Below are 6,663 nucleotides of genomic sequence, written 5' to 3'. Positions count from 1 at the left end.
GTGTGTGCGCTAAAGAACACCAACTAGTCGAAATCAATCCGGAGTCGCCCACTACGGCGTGCCTCGTAATTAAATCGCGGTTTTGGCACGTAAAGCCTCAGTTGATTTTTTTTTTTTTTGCTTTTAATTTTGATACCTGCATGAGCGAAATTGCGTCCTGCTCAAGAGCGTGCCACACATGCCAAATTCATAAAACATCCCAACAAACAAAAGAATGGGCATACTTAATCCAACCGAAACGAATCCCGTGGCCTGGAAAGTGTGCAGTCTACTTGCAAGGTTGATAGCTTCAGGGTTCGTGCAAGAAGTTAGTGGGGACGCTTCGTGCATAGTTATCATCCGCGTGTCGTAGTCGCAGTGATTGCTGGAACAAAGCGAGCCATTGCATCATGACGTCATAATGCATCCGCCTCCTGGGCACCGAAATACAAACTGGTTCGTAAAAACAATTTGGTGGTTAAGTATTTATGGTGTTCGCACTCTTGCCAGTGTTTTTGTTCTGAGGTTTACAGCGACCGTTTGGACCTTCATTTGTCGCAAGACAATGAACATTCGGAAACATTTCGTCAGTGCCTAATACATGCGAACGCAAAAATTGTTTTTTCTGTGCAATCACTACACCGAATTTCATGGGCTGAGTTTAAAAGAAAAAATTAAAATCTAGTAACTGCAGGATGCGGATTTTCAATTTAATCAGGTAAGGACTGCGTAACTTCGAAAACTCACGTATCAAGTTCGCAGCTATGTAACGCAAAATGGTACCGCCATTCTGTGGGCTGAACCTATAATAAACCTATAAAGCACAAAATTGACAAATAGTACGCCGCTTTCAAAAAGGCAACTAACCTGTGATTAGGACTTTTGCAAAAAACTTGTAAGCGTCAAATTCACGCATCACAAATGTTCGCTCGGAATACTCTAATATTTACAGTTTACAGAACTGCAGTAGCTGCGGATTTGTAAAAATATGCCGTCTTAAACCTTATCAATCTTTTTTGCCACAATTTGAGATCATAAAGAAATATTCTGTTTTCCAGATTTAGTGTGTGTTAACTTTTCGTCTCACACGAAACCACTTTTATTCAAACCGGTTCTGCTGCTTGCTGTCTCTCAAAACTATTTCTGCGTTTTGCATATATCTCAACAGGGAAATTGGAGTTGGCCCCGAGCTAAAGCTTCCTTTTAAAGGAACGCTTAAGAGAAACAGTAGATCCGTTTACACTGGCAAAATATTCTTCCAAAACTCTATTTTCGTTAATTCAGCAATAATAACTAAGTGTCAGAGTTCCCTTCTTTTTTTGATTTCGCGCCGGAACCTGAGCGCGTAAATCAGTGTGACGTCGCGGAATTTAAAGCCCCTTTTTTTCCTATTGGGGCTGTGGTGGCTCAGTAAAGGTTACTGAAATATCCAAACTTCAGCGTTTGGCTCTTTTAGAAGGCAATGAAGTCAGTGTACGCCGATGCGAAAATAACCGGGCCCGAGTTAATGTGAAGAATTTACGACGCCGCAAGAAGGTGGTGCGTAAACCTCAAGGCGGCGTTGGCAGCTGCTTTTTTTTTTTTAATTTTGCGTCTTCAGTCTCACCAAGCTTCATATCATGGTTAAAATGGTCTGTTTTAGTATTTCAGAAAGTTCATATACTAACACAACTCAAATACTTTTTTTTTTGTTGGTGTCTCTTTAATGTTAAAAGGTGGGCTAGTTGTCTGAGTTCTCACGCCAGTACTTCTTTTAAGCGATAGAAAATAAGCAGTATGCCTTAAAGAAAACACGGGTAGCGCATGATGCAGTTGAATTTAAAGAGAAAAAAGAACGGTTGACGGAGGTTTTTAACGCGTACGCTAGGCAACACTGATGGTTATTTATATTAGTAGAAAGGGTACCAGGTGAAACGAAACTCAATTGGGTAAGATGGCAGACCAGGAGATGTAGCAATGACGGCGGAAAATATCCAAACGTTGCATGCGATTGCTTGACGACGGAACGCGGTAGCTTGAGAATGATCGGCGGTACATTCACCCTGCAATGGACATTATAGACCGATTCTGTCTATGACGATGTAAACTTTACCATGACTAGTCTGCGATGTACAGCCAGGTAGGCGGAAAGGGGCGCTGTGCTCGGCCAGTTTATTGTGCCGTCCCGAATATCGGGGGCGCTTTAGGTCAGCTTTATTGAAGTAAGGCAGAGCTCTCTTGTATACCTCGACTTCAAAGAGGTCCTCGAAGCCTTTTCAAGCCACTTTCTTTCTGTTGCAGGTTGCGTAGACTGATGGTTGAAGAGGGATATAGCGTAGGTCATACCACCGACATCGAGATCTTTACTATTTTATTCTCACAAATAGATCACTACACCACTACCGACCGCATCATCGTCCAGTGGTGCCCACCAGAAGCACTGAGAACTCAGGTTGAACAGCGCGAATAAAACAAGGACACGAGGAAACAAATACCGCAGACAAGCGCTAACTACCAAGTGAAACTTTATTTGAAATTCAAAAGCCATTTTATACCTTTTCCAGCATAGACATGCGCACACCAGCCGCATATACATCTGCGAAAGCAGCTATGTCCATAGTCTTTCCTGCAAATAAACTATATTTTCTTCCAACAAGGCAAGAGAGGGAGCTCGCTTACACATTTATCGCCTCGCTTTCTAAAGTAATAAGCCTCTATTATTTCCCTTTCCCTTATACCTTTTCCCATGAATTTTGTTGTTGTTTTATTCAAATATGGGGGTGCAGGGACACTTGTTGCAAGGTCCTACTAAATGACTGCCATAGCCATTCTTTAGGTTACTACTGTGCTGACGAGCTCTTTCATTGAAACATTGTCTCATTTGAACTATATAAGTTTTTCCATAGCTTTTTCCACAGAAAGCAAGCATATAAATGTGTAAGCGTTCCCTCTCTTGCCTTGTCGGAAAACGAAATAGCTTTTTTGGAATAAAGATTATGATGTTGCTGATTTGCAGATGTCTTTGCGACTGGTGTACGCATGCCTATGCTGAAGAAAGGTATGAAATGGCTGGATAATTACAAATAAACTTCCAGTTGGCAATCAGCGCTTGTCTGTGGTATTTATTTCCTCGTGTCCTTGTTTTATTTGCGCTGTTCAAACTCAGTTATAAATATGGACCAATTAGCCCACATCAAGATCTCACCAGAAGCATCATCAACGTCACCACTCGTTCCCCTATCATTGCTCAAAAACTAAGTTGCTAAGGACGACCGCACTGCAGCAAGAACATGTTTTCGTCTTAGTGGACTGTCCTATTTATGTTAACATAAGCAGACATGGTCCTAAAGAAAAAAAATGAGGAAAAAAAAGGTCTCCACATTCATAAAACACGGTAAGAGCGCTAGCTGTTCTCTCGCCTCTAGGCTCTGGGCGTTGCTCTACGTTGCAGAAAAGTGCGCACACGGGAACTTCACACAGAAGCTCCTCTACTCGCTGCTGTACGCTAATGAGCAGCCTTGTCGCCATGTTCTCTCGTTTTGCACGTGCAATGCACTCGCGAACGCAGTTCACACGGGGCAAGTTTCTCACCTCGATATGCATCGTTGATGGCGCGCCTTTTTGCTGTTCGCGGTGCTGTGCTGAACAGCCCGCGCAGGCTGTTAAAGCAGAAACGAGACGCGTCACGCAGTCCCAGAACGCTCGACCAGTAGGGGCAACCGTGAGATGTGCTAGAGTGCGCAAAGGTAGTTTGCTACCCTGCTAACGGCGCCACGAGCACACCGGAGTAACCACAGTCCGCGTGAACATAGAACATGCAGGCAACATGTTGCGCAAGCTTACGCTACGTAGGAGCTTCGAGCTTTTTCCATTGTCAGCGAGTGGTTGCGTTAGTGGGTGAGAGAAACGGGCACAGGAGACACGCAAAAATTTGAGTTCAGGGCACGCAGGCTTTTTCCTGTACTTTTGAAAAGTTTCGGCTGAATAATTTCGGACTGCGTATCCCTGTCGCTGTCATTCTTGTTGCATTTATGTCCCCAACCGTCAGTCTACTCCACCCGCGACCGTAAATCCGTTGCTCGAAAAGTAAAACGGTTAAAAAAGCCAGCGGGAACACACGAGAGACCAGATGAAGACGACGAAACTAACTAGTCCCGTCGTCTTCTTCATCTTGTCTTTCATGTGTTTCCGCGGGTTATGTATTCGTTTTACAATGTACCAACCAGCCTAGTTCACCGATTTTCTGCTACAAAAGTTGCTCGACGGCCCCTTTAATGACCCAGCCCACTGTCGTCCCATTCATGCTCACAAGTCTACAGTTTTGAAAACGGTGTATCAAGACGCTCGAGATTCGCACGATCGCTATGCTTCGTATTATTAGTATGTAACGAACTGTAGAGGAAAAGCTACCACGTGGCCGTCGCTGTCGCAAACGTACTTGACGGTTGCTAGCTGCCGAAACGCGCAGTAAACCTGGTGCTGATGGTCAGTTTTAGCCTGCCAATACTACTCGTTGCGAGACGGCTGCTTGCACTTATAGGTTATCTGACCTTTGTCCTCAAAATATTTCCGAGTACACTGTAGTTACGATATCGATTACATGGCCGGTTGTTGCACTATGTTGTTGGTACGCTTACGCTTATTTGCCTGCGTTAGGGAAATTGAGATGGCCGTATAAACTCTGGTTGGGCATACTTGTTGAGTGACTGACGCACGCAACCGCCTATGGAAATTCAAGCCCCCAGGAAGTCTCGCAAAATAACTAAAAAAAACTTGAAGCCACACAGTGTTTATCTTGGGCGACAGAGCATAAACATTGAATAAGCAAAAATCAACAGTGACCAATGGAGATCTTCTAACTTAATCGCTGTCATATCGCGCTACCAACGCTGGGCTCAAGTGCATAAAACTTGGTGCCTAATTCTCGCGTTCTTTTTATCAGAGCCTTATATAATAAAATGCATAACGTCGTTTGCTGCGCTAGTGTAGCTTCACAGTTATGGCAAGTGGTCGCTTGCACGAATTGGCTGGAAATCTCCGGCGAACTGCAGGCACAAACATATTTATTTCCACCTTTTTCCTTGCATTTCACGGAGTCACTTGCTTGTTCAGTATGCACCAAGCAGTCCGCAACAGAGTACTTCTTGAACATATTTCTAGTTCTGCGGGTTGTTGCCTACTTCGCAAGATGAGGCCTCAGATAGCCATGGGACACGTCAACGGTGCCTCATAAGACACATGGAGTTGACGAACCACAACATACTTCTCTTACATGAAGATTAACAAGGAGGGTCAGGTCAACTTCTGGAAGTAGAGTATCACATGAAAAAGTTATTACCGCTCAGATATTTGTGAATAAAGCGTTGCTGAAATGTGTTGCTGTTTCCAACGTTCTGCTGATTGTTCGTAAAGGCAGTACAAAAGCAGGCTTTACAATGCGTGGTTCCATTCGATTCCGTTATTTCACATCAATGACACGCGTCGTCAGGAGCACCGGCCAAGGGCCACAAATAATGCAGCGTGACGGCGGCGTGCGCTCCCTGACGTAACAGCCATATTAAGAATATATTGAAGTATACAACTAGAAGAAAACAAAGCGGCAAGAATATCGAAGGCAGACTATGTGCGCAAAAGTGTGAAGTATTTCGAGCTGAAATCAAAATAAAGGATCGGCAGTTTCGCCCGAATGACTGAAAGCGGTAACCAGGTTAAGCCTTTCGGTTTAACTCCTCGAACGCTGCCCTATCTATACAGGCGGGTGGAACATGTTGGTGCGACGCAGCGCGATTGGCAATGCCTACTGGACAGAACAAACAGCGTCCTGGCAACTACCAGGCGCCTCAGAACGCTGGCGTGGTGAGCGCCGCCGTCACTGAAGAAGCCATCATTCTCCGCATTCCAGGCGCGCCTGCGTCGTCAGCGGCACAACAAAAGAAGAAAAAAAACGACCCTGCCAACAATCTTTAATGCGCCTCAAACATCCGTGTAATTGCTATCGCAATAAAGATGTAGATCATACAGTGCACACGGGCGCGATATTTGTCGGCGCATCAAAGAAGAATATGGAGAGTATGCCAGCTATAATGGATCATGTATAACAAATAAGCGAAGCCTTGTATGCGGACGAAACCAACTGTGTGTTATCAACAGCAACCTGATAAAGGTATTATTCATATTGCTATAAGTTAGTTTGTAATAACTGTTGTCCTAACCTTTTATTCATTACACTTAGATATGTAACAACACCTAATCTATATTAAACTAGATTCGATAACATCAATTTCAGATGTTTCCGATGCGCTATTTCTTGTGTGGCTCTGTTTTCTGTGCTGAGAAGAAAAAATCATGCTAAATGTAAAATTTTTCAAAACTACCCGATTTCTGGGCCGTAATAATTTATCTCACAAGCTGCTCTGAGTGTCTCTTGAGTGCGTATGAGTAGTCCTAAATGGCCTTGCAAATTTACATCGTTGAACATTTCGATCGCACGGGCGTACAGCTAACGACTAATTAGGCAACTGCTAACAGTGCCTTAATTGTCCTAGCGGTTATAGTTTACATAAGATAACGAGTAGTTAAGGAGCTGCTAACAGTGTCCTAATTGTCATGGAAGATACAGTTTCACGCAGGCTTCACAAATCACGTTAGCCACGCTTCCGGGGGGAACAGTGTGTCAGTGCATGTTTTTTTTATGATGTTATTGAT

This window comes from Dermacentor variabilis, chromosome 8 (genome assembly GCF_050947875.1).
Source record: "Dermacentor variabilis isolate Ectoservices chromosome 8, ASM5094787v1, whole genome shotgun sequence".
Lineage (NCBI taxonomy): Eukaryota > Metazoa > Arthropoda > Arachnida > Ixodida > Ixodidae > Dermacentor > Dermacentor variabilis.
The sequence above is the reverse complement of the archived record's forward strand: the minus strand, read 5'-3'. Positions refer to the sequence as shown.